Here is a 15,356-nt window from a genome sequence, read left to right on the forward strand (position 1 = left end):
TCGGGCCCCTCCCCATCAATCCTTACTGCTTCATCTGTTTTCATGACAGCACTGACCGACGTGGGGGGATCACGTCATGATAACCCTTTAGCATGTTAGCGTGAACCAACTATCTCAGCTTTCGTCTATCAGGAGTTTCAATCATATAATTCAGAGAATCTATTTTCTTGATCACTTTGTACGGCCCTTGAAATCTCGCCTGTAGGGGGTTGGTAACTAAAGGAAACAGGACCAAAACCTTATTGCCCACTTGAAATTCTTGTTCTCGGGCTCATTTATCATACCATTGTTTCATTTTAGTCTGGGAGTCTTTAAGATTTTGCTTGGCAAGGTCGCAAACCTTGTGGAGCCTTTCACGGAACTTCAAAACATAGTCAATCACATTGACTTGCACGTTCGGACTAGACCATTTCTCTTTGAGGAAGGTTAAGGGTCCTCTGGGCCTATGATCAAAAATGAGCTCAAATGGACTGAACCCCAGAGATTCCTGAACCGTGTCCCTCATTGCAAATGACAGAAGTGGTAATGGATTATCCCTGTCTCGAGTATTTTCCTGGCAATAAGTTTTAATCATGGTCTTTAAAGTTGCGTGGAATCTTTCCAATGCTCCTTTCCGGGTGGTATGCAGAGGCTAAAATTTGTTTAACTCCCACCTGAGTTAACATTTGTTGAAATGCACGAGATGTAAAGGTACTCCCCTGATCTGACTGTATCTCTCTAGGTAACCCTACTGTGGTGAAAAATTTAATGAGTGCCTTTACCACCGCAGGAGTCCTAATGTTCCCCAGGGGCACAGCCTTCAGGAATCTAGTAGCAGCACACATCATGATCATCACGTACTGCTGCCCACTTGCAGTTCTAGGCAAAGGACCCACAAAATCCACAATGATTCGGGAAAAAAGCTCCTCAAAGGTGGGTATCGGTCTGAGGGGTGCCTTAGGAATAACCTGATTTGGCTTTCCTACCACCTGACAGGTGTGGCATCTTTTACAATAGTCGATAATATCCTTCCTCATGTTTGGCCAGTAAAAATCTTTCATAACTCTATCTACTGTCTTCCTAAGTGTCCACCTAGGGGTATCTTATGAGCCTGGTTCAAAATTTCATCCCGATAAACCTTCGGAACCACCACCTGGTGTACCACTACCCAGTCTTCATCTACTGGCACTGTGGTCAGCCTCCACTTCCTCATTAACACTCCCTCCTTCAGGTAGTAGCCCCCTGGTTCCTTATCAATTTCTGCTTTGGATAGAGCTGTTTCTTTCAACTGCACAAGCTCCTCATTACATCTCTGCTCCTTTATAAATTCCCTCCTTGCTAAAGGTAAATCCACCTCCTCTCCTTTACTCTCCTTGACCCCACTATCCTTTTCCTCCTCATCCGGCAACCCCTTTTTATACAAGGTCGATAAAAACGTCTCCGCTAAATCAACACTGGACTCATTTAAACGGGTTCTTCTTTCAGCCGCCTTTCTAGACATGCTGCAGGTTATTGCGCATGCGGGATAAATCTTGGAATCTATGGCCGGGTCCTCAGCACTTACAGGCTTGCTTGTCAACTTCACTGGTGAATACACGTTACCACCTGCAAGATCATTACCAAGTAGGACGTCCACACCGTCCATTGCTAGTTCAGACCGCACCCCTATCTCAACTGGTCTAGATACCAGGTCACATTTCAGAAATATTCTCTGCAAAGGTACGGCATCAGTTCCTTTTCTGATACCTTTTAATACATTTACCTCCCCAGTCTCGGTCTCAGCACCGAAGTCTAACACCTTCCTTAGGATCAATGACTGACCAGCCCCAGTATCTCTCCAGATCTGCACTGGAACTGGGATTTCTCCTTCCTTCACAGACACCATCCCTTCCGAAATAACCTCTCACGCCCCTCTTGGGCTCTATCTAATTCCGCCTTCCTCATCGATCTGTTGACCAGCTCAATGCAACCAGTCGGAGTTGCTGTTTTCCCTTTTCCTGTCTCTTTCTTCAGAGCAAAACACTTAGATGCTATATGGCCCACTTTTCCACAATTATAACACGTAAAGTTGGGAACCTTCCTGCCAGCCTGCTTTTCCTCCTCCTTGCCTTTTCTGGTAGTCCCCGGCTTCTCAGATTTAGCCGGTGGACTTCCTCTACTGTCCCTACTATTCCTGTGGTAGCTCTTATGTAGGAAAAATTTTACCTTGTGGGTTAAGGCATACTCATCTGCTAACTTGGCAGTCGCAGACAGAGTCTCTGTCTCCTTCTCATCCAAGTACGTCTTCATACCTTCAGGGATATAACCTTTGAACTGCTCAATCAGCATTAATTGTAGCAGTTAGTCATAATCTCCAATAATTGCTTTTGAAGCACACCAACATTCACAATACATTTGCATCTCACAGACAAACTCTAAATACGTGCGGTCCCACGGCTTTCTCAAGTTCCTGAACTTCTGCCGGTATGCCTCTGGAACCAACTCGTAGCTCCTCAGTATAGCCCTTTTTACTTCATCATAATCTTTAGACTCAACCATAGACAATGACGAATACACTGCTGAGTCTTCCCCCTAAGTACGCTCTGTAACAGAACAGCCCATTTCTCCTTAGGCCAGTTCTGATTCAAAGCCACTTTCTCAAAATGGAGTAAGTATCTATTGACGTCCATCTCCTCGAATGGAGGTACCAACTTAATCTCCTGACCAACCTTGAACCCCTTGTTTGGGTCTACTACCTGGCCTCCTTCCTGCAATGCCTTAAGATTTTCCAGGTCAAACTGCCTCTCTTCCCATTCCTTCTCAGCCTGCAGCTTCCTTACTTGAAGCTCATGCTCCCTCTTTTTATCCTCCTCAACCAACCTTAATTTTTGCAACTGAAACTGAACCTCACCCTCGGATGGTTTCCTCTCAGGAAACAGCTCCAATACATCCAGCGAGAACACCTCTCGGGATACATAATACACAGCTATTGCTCTCTGTATTTCCAACTTTCTCACTGCCGGTTTCGCCGCTGAGAGATTCAATTGTTTTGCAACACCCAACAATTCCACCCTTCTGGCATCCTCTAATGCCCCCGCAGTTGGATCCTCTAAAAATCTGTCAATATCTATCTCTGCTGGTTTCCCATTTGGTTGCCCACACAACTAGATCAGATAAGGGACCTCTCCCGATTCACTGGCCCCCCAATTTGGTAATCAAATCCCGGATGAGCCCTCAATTTGTTACGTACCCCGTAACTGGGTTTTCACAATAGTTTTTATAAAACAAGGCAACCTTTTCTGCAGTGTGTAGATGTAAGCCTGTCTGCTATACTAATAACGGCTTTTGTATAGGATGTTGTGGTGATGTCTATGTTTTGATGGAACTGTTCTGATAGCTGATATCTGTGAGGGGAAGAAATGTAAATGTATCTGGAAATTGAAAGTTTTGTTATGCTGAGCAAAAAAAATTAGAAAACACAAAAAAAGTGAATTTTATAGGCTGGCAATTTGTTGAGGGGGCACGTTTATTGAAATATCAACGGTATATCCCCTTCCACAGATGCTGCCTGATGTGCTGATTTCCTCCAACATTTTGTTTGTGTTGTTCTGGATTTCCAACACCTGTAGAAACTCTTTTGTTTATCACCTTCTCTGTTTAGACTCTTGTATATGTCAATTAATTTTCTTTTTTACTCTGCTGAATTAAAAGAGCTACAAGCCTAGCCGTGAAAATGTGGTCCATTTTGAGTATCAGTTGAATAAACCGCCTCCTATCTGCTTCCGATACTTTACATTTTTTAAAAATTAAATGACTTTTTGTGAATCCTCATAGTACTCAGGGCATCTGGCATTATCAGAGGCGCAGTTCTGAGTGTACCACAAGAGCATTTGACGGCTGTGGGGGCATGGAAATGCCTCCATTACTGGGGTGAATGATTGAGATGGAGTGCCTCCATAACCACAGTATCAATGGGAGGGAGCACCTCCATGGTTGGGAGGGAGGGTTGCTTTATTACTCTTGAGATTCACTGCACTGTCAGAGGAATTATCTTTAGAAAGGCCTTGAAAGAGTGAATATGGCAAGGATGTTTCCTATGATGGGAGAGTCTAAGACCAGAGGACACAGCCTCAGAATAGAGGAGCATATTTTTAGAATGGAGATGAGGGGGAACTTCATGTGAATGTTGTGGAATTCTTTCAAGCTTTTCTGTATATTTAAGGCAACAGTTGATAGATTTTTGATTGGTGAAGGCATAAAGGAATACAGGGAGAAAGCAGAAGTTGGGCTGAGAGGAAAATTAGATAGCCATGATGAAATGGCGGAGCAGACGATGGACCAAATGGCTTAATTCTGCTCCTAGATCTTATGATCTTATTAAACTAAGCTCATTCCTGTTGTTAGCTGGACATAAAAAATCCTGTAGTTTGGAAGTCATAGTGATGGTTCAAAGGAACGGCCCCATGTTTCATTTTAACATAGGTTCATAGAATAACACTGTAGGAAACTTGCCTCAATCACTTCCTTTAGCAGCTCATTCCATATACGTGTCATTCACTTTGTGAAGAAGTTGCCCCTTGGATCTCTTTAAATATTTAATCTCTCATCTTAATCATGTGCCGTTTGATTTTCATTCCCTGTCCCTGGGGAAAAAAGACTGCGTGTTCCCTTGTCTATGCTCCATGTGATTTCATACTGTAAGGTCACCTGTAAATCTATGCTCCAGTAAGGTCCTAGACTGCCAAACGTCTGACAACAACTCTGGTCCTCGAGACCAAACAGCTCGAGGAATTAAAGAATTAAATTTCTTTCTAATAACACAACTAAAGCTGTTTAGGTACTTAAGTATGACCTCACCAACATCTTGTACAACTGCAACACAGTCTCTCAACTCCTGTACTCCTATACTATCATGTATGCCTTCACTACTCTGAATACTTTTGACACTGCTTTCAGAAAGCTATGAACTTGTACTCGTAGGTCCCTCTGTTTCATAACAATTTTCAGGGCCCAGACATCCACAGTTTCAGCCCTACCCTGTTTTGACTTCTCAAGATGCAGTACCTTGTACTTATTCAAATCAAAAGCCATTTGCCAATCCTTAGCCCACTTTCAAAGATGGTTAAGATTCTTCTGTAAATGTTGATAACATTCTACACTAGTTACAACACCCGTTATTCAAAGCTCAGTGTTCAAAAAGTTTGAAGTAAATTTATTACCAAAGTACATTATATCACCATACACAACCCTGACATTAATTTACTTGTGGTTTAGATGGGGTGGAGTTTGTTAGGTGTGTTCAGGAAGGTTTCTTGACACAATATGTAGATAAGCCTACAAGAAGAGAGACTGTACTTGATTTGGTATTGGGAAATGAACCTGGTCAGGTGTCAGATCTCTCAGTGGGAGAGCATTTGGGAGATAGTGATCATAATTCTATCTCCTTTACAATAGCATTGGAGAGAGATAGGAACAGACAAGTTAGAAAAGCATTTAATTGGAGAAAGGGGAATTATGAGGGTATTAGGCAGGAAATTGGAAGCTTAAATTGGAACAGATGTTCTCAGAAAAGTACGGAAGAAATGTGGCAAATGTTCAGGGGATATTTGTGTGGAGTTCTGCATAGATATGTTCCAATGAGACAGGGAAGTTATGGTAGGGTACAGGAACCGTGGTGTACAAAGGCTGTAGTAAATCTAGTCAAGAAGAAAAGAAAAGCTTACAAAAGGTTCAGTAAGCTAGATATTGTTAGAAATCTAGAAGATTATAAGGCAAACAGGAAGCAGTTTAAAAAGGAGATTAGGAGAGACAGAAGGGGCCATGAGAAGGCCTTAACAGGCAGGATTAAGAAAAACCCCAAGGCATTCTACAGGTATGTGAAGAGCAAGAGGATAAGACATGAAAGAATAGGACCTATCAAGTGTGACAGTGGGAAGGTGTGTATGGAACCGGAGGAAATAGCAGAGGTCCTTAATGAATACTTTACTTCAGTATTCACTATGGAAGAGATCTTGGTGATTGTAGTGATGACTTGCAGCAGACTGAGAAGCTTGAGCATGTAGATATTAAACAAGAGGATGTGCTGGAGCTTTTGGAAAGCATCATGTTGGATAAGTCACTGGAACGGATGAGATGTACCCCAGTCTACTGTGGGAGGCAAGGGAGGAGATTGCTGAGCCTCTGGCGATGATCTTTGAATCATCAATGGGGACAGGAGAGGTTCCAGAAGATTGGAGGATTGTGGATGTTGTTCCTTTATTCAAGAAAGGGAGTAGAGATAGCCCAGGAAATTATAGACCAGTGAGTCTTACTTCAGTCGTTGGTAAGTTGATGGAGAACATCCTGAGAGGCAGGATTTATGAGCATTTGGAGAGGTATGATATGATTAGGAATAGTCAGCATGAATTTGTCAAGGGCAGGTCATGCCTTACGATACTGATTGAACTTTTTCAGGATGTGACTAAACATTGATGAAGGAAGAGTAGTAGATGTAGCATATATAGATTTCAGCAAGGCACTTGATAAGGTACCCCATCAAGTCAAGTCAAGTCAAGTTGCTTTTATTGTCATTTCAACCGTAACTGCTGGTACAGTACACAGTAAAAACAAGACAACGTTTTTCAGGACCATGGTGTTACATGAACAATTCAAAAACTACACTGAACTATGTAAACCAACACAAAAACTACACTAGACTACAGACCTGCCCAGGACTGCATAAAGTACACAGAACAGTGCAGGCATTACAATAAATAATAAACAAGACAATAGGCACAGCAGAGGTCAGTAAGTTGGTAGTCTGATGGCTTGGGGGAAAATCTGTTTCATAAATAATCAGCTGAATGGCGGTGCCCGGGATTCTGTCCGTTTCTGTACTCACGCCGAGCATTTCATTGCCAATTTAATGTCCATTGGAGAGCAGAATAGACAGGAGAGCCGACCGGTTATGACTTGCTTTTTTTCCTGGCACAGACTCCTACCTGCTCGCCTCACTTCCGTTTCTTAGCACACCGCTTACGCTGTCCCCACCTCCGGCCTCCGGCATCAGGCGACTCCAAGGACTGCAGACCTGATTCCCATGCAAGGTTTATTGAGAAAGTAAGGAGGCATGGGATTTGTGGATCCAGAACTGGCTTGCCCACAGAAGGCAAAGAGTAGTTATAGATGGGTCATATTCTAAATGGAGGTCGGTGACCAGTGGTGTGCCTCAGGGATCTGTTCTGGGACCCTTACTCTTTGTGATTTTTATAAATGACCTGGATGAGGAAGTGGAGGGATGGGTTAATAAGTTTGCTGACGACACAAAGGTTGAAGGTGTTGTGGATAGTGTGGAGGGCTGTCACGGGTTACAGCGTGACATTGATACGATGCAAAACTGGGCTGAGAAGAGGCAGATGGAGTTCAACCCAGATAAGTGTGAAGTGGTTCATTTTGGTAGGTCAAATATGATGGCAGATTATAGTATTAATGGTAAGACTCTTACCCCGTGTGGAGGATCAGAGGGGTCTTGGGGTCCGAATCCATAGGATGCTCAAAGCAGCTGCACAGGTTGAATCTGTGGTTACGAAGGCATATGGTGTATTGGCCTTTATTTATTGTGGATTTGAATTTAGGAGCCTAGAGGTAATGTTGCAGCTATGAGAATAAGAGGTCAGTTATTTAAAACAGAGTTGAGGAACAGCTTCTTCTCCCAGAGAGTTATGGAGGTGTGGAATGCACTGCCTCGGAAGACGGTGGAGGCCAATTCTCTGGATGCTTTCAAGAAGGAGCTAGATAGATATCTGATGGATAGGGAAATCAAGGGATATGGGGACAAGGCAGGGACTGGGTATTGATAGTGAATGATCAGCCATGATCTCAGAATGGTGGTGCAGACTCGAGGGGCCGAATGGTCTACTTCTGCACCTATTGTCTATTGTCTATTGTCTATGTAGGACCCTGGTCAGACCCCACTTGGAGTACTATGCTCAGTTCTGGTCGCCTCACTACAGGAAGGATGTGGAAGCCATAGAAAGGCTGCAGAGGAGATTTACAAGGATGTTGCCTGGATTGGGGAGCATGCTTTATGAAAACAGTTTGAGTGAACTCGACCTTTTCTCCTTGGAGCGATGGAGGATGAGAGGTGACCTGATAGAGGTGTATAAGATGATGAGAGGCATTGATCGTGTAGATAGTCAGAGGCTTTTTCCCAGGTCTGAAATCGTTGCCACAAGAGGACACAGATTTAAGGTGCTGGGGAGTAGGTACAGTGGAGATGTCAAGGGTAAGTTTTTTATGCAGAGCGGTGAGTGTGTGGAATGGCCTGCTGGCAATGGTGGTGGAGGCAGATACAATAGGGTCTTTTAAGAGACTTTTGGATAGGTACATGGAGTTTAGAAAAATAGACGGTTATGGATAAGCCTCATAATTTTTAAGGTAGCGACATGTTTGGTACAACTTTGTGGGCTGAAGGGCCTGTATTGTGCTGTAGGTTTTCTAAGTCAATGTGGGCATTCACAGTAAATACAAGGAAACACAAAAGAATCAGCAAGGACTGCCTCAAAAGTATGGACAAACAATCAATGTGCAAAAGAGAAAAAAACTGCAAATATTTAAAAAAACTAATAAGCACTGAGGACATGAGATGAAGAGTCCTTGAAAGTGAGCCCATAGGTTGTGGGAACAGTTCAGTGTTGGGATGAGTGAGTTATTCCCTCTGGTTCAGGAGTCTGAAGTTTGAATAACTGTACTTGAACCTTGTGATGTGGGTCTTGAAATGAATTGACTTTATTTCTCACATCCTTCATATACATGAGGAGTAAAAATCTTTATGTTACGTCTCCATTTAAATTGCAATGTGCAATTTATAGTAATTTGTAATAAATATTATGTACAACAGGACAGTCAGTATAACGTGGAAATACAATTGTATCAGCATGAATTAATCAGTCTGATGGCCTGGTGGAAAAAGCTGTCCCAGAGCCTGTTGGTCCTGGCTTTTATGCTGCAGTGCCGTTTCCTGGATGGTAGCAGCTGAAACAGTTTGTGTTTGGGGTGACTTGGGTCCCCAATGATCCTTTGGTCCCTTTTTACACACTTGTTTTTGTAATTGTCCTGAATAGTGGGAAGTTCACATCTACAGGCGTGCTGGGCTGTCTGCACCTGTCATGGTCTGGTCCGTGAAGTCTGCATTCCGGTTCACAGTCCGGTCTGTGTACTCTGGACTCCGGGTCTTCTGGCTGTCCCTTGTTTCATTTGGGCTTAATCATAGGCACATGATGCTCATCTTGAGGCTGGGAATATAAGTGGCCCTGGGTTCGAGTGTAGGTGCTGGTTTGTCTTGTCAGTATCCCGTCCTTGCCTCTGTGGGGTAAGTCAGGCTGTCTTTGCCATTACCCCTTGGTTGGATCTGCTCCATCCTGTCCTTGTCTCCGTTGGATAAGGCAGGCCATCTTTGCTGTTATCCTGAGGCTGGATTGTTCCCTTCCCTTCCCTTCCCCTTCTTTCTGTAGCCCTTGGCTGGAGCCTTGCCCTGCAACCCATGTCTGGAGCCTCACCTGCTACCCTCTGCCTGAAGCCTCACCTGCTTCCCTCTGCCTGGAGCCTCACCTGCTACCCTCTGCCTGGAGCCTCACCTGCTACCCTCTGCCTGGCGCCTCACCTGCTACCCTCTGCCTGGCGCCTCACCTGCTACCCTCTGCCTGGCGCCTCACCTGCTACCCTCTGCCTGGAGCCTCACCTGCTACCCTCTGCCTGGCGCCTCGCCTGCTACCCTCTGCCTGGCGCCTCGCCTGCTACCCTCTGCCTGGCGCCTCGCCTGCTACCCTCTGCCTGGCGCCTCGCCTGCTACCCTCTGCCTGGCGCCTCGCCTGCTACCCTCTGCCTGGAGCCTCGCCTGCTACCCTCTGCCTGGAGCCTCGCCTGCTACCCTCTGCCTGGAGCCTCGCCTGCTACCCTCTGCCTGGAGCCTCGCCTGTGTCTTCGCCTATTCTCACCATCCAGTTCTACTGTTGGAGTAAGACCGGAGACTTGATGTGTCCAGATAAGAAATGTCTTTTGTTGTTTGGAACTGTCTCTTTGTGTCCACTCCTTCACTAGGTAGGTTTGGCCATTTGCTGCTACCTAGGAACTGTCTCGTCATATTCAGCTTTGTGTATGAGTCCCGGCCCTATGTCCTGTTACCAAGGAGGGGGTCACAGCTCTGTGTTCTGCATTCCTGCTCTCCCTCGACCAGGGCTCTGCATTCCTGCTCTCCCTTGATCAAGGCTCTGCGTTCCGTGTTCCTGTCTACCAAGACCAAGTCTGAGCCACATGTCCTCTTCCAGCCCTCATCCAGCCCTGGAATCCCGTGTTCTGCCCCACGTCCAGTCCTGTTGCCTTTCCATGTCTTGTTCTTGCCTAGATCTGGAGTCCAAGCCTGAGTCAAGACCCAGGTTCCGGGTCCCTGTCCAGACTCTAGCTCGGAGTCCTTGTCCAGGTTCCAAGTTCCTAGTTCCTCTTCCAGGTCCCACTTTCCCAGTCTATCCTAGACTCATCCAGGGCCTGTGTCTTGTCCAGCATTGTTTCTTCCCCAATTCCCTTGCTTTCTTGACACACCTAGTCCTGTCCCTAGTACTTCAGTGTCTGTGTCTTGCATTTGGATCTGTTCCCAACACCCACCTTATCACAGCACCACTCTTTGCAGAGTGTTGTGACTGAGGGAGGTACAGTTCCCATACCAGGCAGTGATACAACCAGTCAGAATACTTTCAATTGTACTTGTGTGGAAAGCTTGTAGGATTTGGGGACCCATACCAAACTTCTTCAACCGTCTGAGGTGAAAGAGGTACTGTTGTGCCTTTTTCACCACACAGCCAGTACGTACAGACCACGTGAGCTGCTTGGTGATGTTTATGCCAAGGAACTTAAAGCTGTTTGCCCTTTCAACCCCAGATCCATTGATGTCAATAGGGGTGAGCCTGTCTCCATTCCTCCTGTAGTCCACAACCAGCTCCTTTGTTTGTGCGATATTGAGGGGGAGGTTGTTTTCTTGACGCCACTGTGCCAGGGTGATGACTTCTCTGTAGGTTGCCTCACTATTGTTTGAGATAAGGCCAATCAATGTAGTATCATCAGCAAATTTAATTAGCAGATTGGAGCTATGGGTGGCGACACAGTCATGAGTTTATGGAGAGTAAAGGAGGTGGCTAAAGACACAACCTTGTGGGGCACGTGTTGAGGGTCAGAGGGGCAGAGGTGAGGGAGCCCACTCTTACCACCTACTGGCGATCTGACAGGAAGTCCAGGATCTAGCTACACAAGGCAGGGTGAAGTACGAGGTCTCTGAGCTTCCTATCAATCCTGTTGGGAATTATGGTGTTGAATGCTGAACTGTAGTCCAAGAACAGCATTCTCACATCAGCATCCCTCTTCTCCAGATGTGTAAGGATGGTGTGTAGAGCTGTCTGTTCCGTCATCTATTGATCTCTTCTGTTGGTACCAAGGTTGTAGGGGGTCCAAGTTTAGGTGGTAAAATGCTGTAGATGTAGTCCTTGACCAGCCTCTCAAATATTCACTTATTATTGAGGTGAGTGCGACAGGATGCCAGTTGTACAGACATGTTAACTTGGTCTTTTTAGGTATGGGGACAATGGTGGATGTTATCTACACTGGGAGAGGGAGTGATTCAAAAAAGTCTGTAAACACATCTACCAGTTGCACCAAGCACATCCTAAGTATCCACCCTGTGATGCCGTCCAGTCCCACAGCCTTGCGACTGTTCACTTATTAGTAAATCAGAGCCAAAAATTACAAAATGCTGCCCTTTCAGAGAATATATATAGTAAAACAAAAAAAATATTGAACTAAGTTTTTTTTTTTGGCTTCCCCAGTATTAACTGGAGGTGTCAGTGGCTTAAATAGACAGAATTTGTTGAGTTCATCCAGGAGGATTTCTTAAACCTATTTGCATAGAGTCTAGCTAGGATGGACATACCAGACCTTGTGTTTGGGAATTAGCCTGGCCAATGATGGATACTTAACGGCGAGACCATTTCTGTAAGTTTTAAGTTATGGATAAGGATAAGATTGGTCCTCGGATGAAAGTGCTAAATTGAGGGAAGGGTAATTATAAAAATTTTAAATAGGAACTGCAGAAAGTAGGCTGGAGGTGGCTATTTGAGGACAAACCTATATATGGGAGTTTTTTAAAAGGCAATTGACAAGCTGTTCAGAACTAGCTGTTCCTGTGAAGGATGAAACTTCTGAATGGCAAACTTTGGAGGATAAGATGAATTTTAAGTTTGGTCAGAACAAAATATATGAAAATGTTGCAAAGCTGAACCCATCCAAGGCCCTTGAGCAACACAAAAGAAATGAAAAAGAACTGATGGAATTAGGAGACCTAAAAGGAACCATGTAGAGTCTTTGTCAAGTAAGAATAAGGAGATCCCTAAAGTGGGGTTCAAGAGGAAGTGACTAAACACATTGATCAAGGAAGAGCAGTAGATGTAGTGTATATGGATTTCATCAAAGCATTTGATAAGGTACCCCATGCAAGGCTTATTGAGAAAGTAAGGAGACATGGGATCCAAGGGGCCATTGCTTTGTGGATCCAGAACTGGCTTGCCCACAGAAGGCAAAGAATGGTTGTAGATGGGACATAATTTTGCGTGGAGGTCGGTCACCAGTGGAGTGCCTCAGGGATCTGTTCTGGGGCCCTTACTCTTCGTGATTTTTATAAATGACCTGGATAAGGAAGTGGAGAGATGGGTTAGTAAGTTTGCTGATGACACAAAGGTTGGAGGTGTTGTGGATAGTGTGGAGGGCTGTCAGAGGTTACAGAGGGACATTGATAGGATGCATAACTGGGCTGAGAAGTGGCAGATGGAGTTTAACCCAGATAAGTGTGAAGTGGTTCATTTTGGTAGGTCAATTATGATGGCAGAATATAGTATTAATGGTAAGACTCTTGGCAGTGTGGAGGAGCAGAGGGATCTTGGGGTCTGAATCCATAGGACGCTCAAAGCAGCTGCGCAGGTTGACTCCGTGGTTAAAAAGGCATATGGTGTATTGCCTTCATCAATCGTGGAATTGAATTTAGGTGCCAAGAGGTAATGTTGCAGTTATATAGGACCCTGGTCAGACCCCACTTGGAGTACTGCGCTCAGTTCTGGTCGCCTCACTACAGGAAGGATGTGGAAGCCATAGAAAGGGTGCAGAGGAGATTTACAAGGATGTTGCCTGGATTAGGAGCATGCCTTATGAGAATAGGTTGAGTGAACTCGGCCTTTTCTCCTTGGAGTGACGGAGGATGAGAGGTGACCTGATAGAGATGTATAAGATGATGAGAGGCATTGATCATGTGGATAGTCAGAGGCTTTATCCCAGGGCTAAAATGGTTGCCACAAGAGGACTCAGGTTTAAGGTGCTGGGGAGTAGGTACAGAGGAGATGTTAGGGGTAAGTCTTTTACTCAGAGAGTGGTGAGTGTGTGGAATGGGCTGCCTGCAATGGTGGTGGAAGCAGATATGATGGGGTCTTTTAAGAGACTTTTGGATAGACAGGTACATGGAGCTTAGAACAATAGAGGGCTATAGGTAAGCCTAGTAATTTCTAAGGTAGGGACATGTTTGGCACAACTTTGTGGGCCGAAGGGCCTGTATTGTGCTAAAGGTTTTCTATGTTTCTATGTAAGTGCAAAGTAATATTGCATCACCTCAGTTTGTGCAATACTTGGAGTATTGTGTTCAGTTAATTTTGGTTGCTTCATAATAGGAAGTATATTTAGAGATGGGATAGAGGAGACCTGCCAGGATGCTGCTGGATTAGAAAGCATGTACTATGAGGATAGGTTGAGTGAAGAAGTTTAAGGGAGCTATCAGAGCTAGCTTTTAACTTCAGAGTGGTAAATGCCTGGAATGCACTGCTGTGGTTGTTGGTAGAGGTAGATACATTAGGGACATTTAAGAGACTCTTAGGTACATGAATGAAATAAAGATGGAGAGAATTGTGGACTATTTAGGAAGGAAGGGTTGGGTTGATCATGGAGCAGGTTAAAAGGTCAACACAACATCATGGTCTGAAGGGAACATATTGTGCTGTACTGTTCTATCTTCTATGATCTAAACCATTTTAATGAATATTAGGAGCAAGAGGATAGCTTGATCTACTCAAGGATGAGGGAGGGAGCCAGAAGGAGTGGGTGGGATCTTTAATAATACCGTAGATCGGTATTTGCCAGGAAGAAGGACTTGATGAGGGAGGGGTATGCTGATATTCTACAGAAGGGTTGATGAACTTTTTGAGACTGTGCCCTAATTGGCAATAGTCTCTTTTTTTAAAAAAATTACCTGCCATGGTAATTTTCAGCAGAGATTATAACTGATTTATTAAATTAGTGACAATAATTATGGACTTTTTTAAGGAAAAAAGATGAGTCTTATTGCTTATTTAAGTATATTCATTGTTTTACTGTTAATAAAAGTGTCACTGAGACACTGAAATAAATGTGCTTTTTAGGAAACCTGTTCAAAAATGATTAACATTAGAAATAAGGGATCTGTGAATACAGATACAAAATTCCCTAAAAGTGGCATCACAAGTAGATGGGGTCGTAAAAAGAGCTTTTGGTACATAGGCCTTTATAAATCAAAGTACTGAATATAAGAGTTGGAATGTTATGCTGAGGTTGTATAAGACATTAGTGAGGCCGAATTTGGAGTATTGTGTGCAGTTTTGGTCACCAAATTACAGGAAGGATATTAATAAGGTTGAAAGAGTTCAGAGAAGGTTTACAAGGATGTTGTCAGGACTTGAGAAACTGAATTACAGAGAAAGGTTGAATAGTTTAGGACTTTATTACCTGGAGTGTGGAAGAATGAGGGGAGATTTGATAGAGGTATATAAAATTATGATGGGAATAGATAGTGAATGCAAGCAGGCTTCTTCCACTGAGGCTAGGGGGGAAAAAACCAGAGGACATGGGTTTAGGGTGAGGGGGGAAAAGTTTAAAAGAAACATGGGGGGGGGGGCTTCTTCATACAAAGTGGTGGGAATGTGGAATGAGCTGCCAGATGAAGTGGTAAATGTGAGCTCTCTTTTAACATTTAAGAAAAACTTGAACAGGTACATGGATGAGAGGTATATGGAAGGATATGGTCCAGGTGTAGGTTAGTGGGACTAGGCAGAGAAATGGTTCAGCACAGCAATGGTTCAGCACAGCCAAGAAGGGCCAAAAGGCCTGTTTCTAAGCTGTAATGTTCTATGGTTCTAGAATTGAGAAACTGCATCATTTTAAGTTAGTATTGTTATTGCAACCATTTACTACCCCAGTACTGATATGTAAAGCAGGTCTGCAAGGATTTCAAAACATATCATTCAACATCATGTGTTCTTGCAACTGTGCAGCTGGAGCCTAGCAATGGGTGACATTTCCTGTGA

The 15,356-nt window shown here is 44.2% G+C and overlaps 1 protein-coding gene across 20 annotated transcripts in view; it reads left to right on the forward strand.

The window, feature by feature from the left end:
- The window catches only part of LOC132405932 (N-acetyllactosaminide beta-1,3-N-acetylglucosaminyltransferase 3-like), a 115,848-nt gene that overhangs the window by 79,509 nt on the left and 20,983 nt on the right, over positions 1 to 15,356 (forward strand). For 3 of the 20 annotated variants that reach the window (XM_059990917.1, XM_059990918.1, XM_059990919.1), the window contains one exon: positions 770 to 912. The exons of the other annotated variants lie outside the window; for them this stretch is intronic. The gene's annotated coding sequence lies outside the window, so the exon portion shown is untranslated. The remainder of the gene's footprint in view (positions 1 to 769; positions 913 to 15,356) is intronic. 20 annotated transcript variants of the gene reach the window in all.

Source organism: Hypanus sabinus, chromosome 16 (assembly GCF_030144855.1).
Source record: "Hypanus sabinus isolate sHypSab1 chromosome 16, sHypSab1.hap1, whole genome shotgun sequence".
NCBI lineage: Eukaryota > Metazoa > Chordata > Chondrichthyes > Myliobatiformes > Dasyatidae > Hypanus > Hypanus sabinus.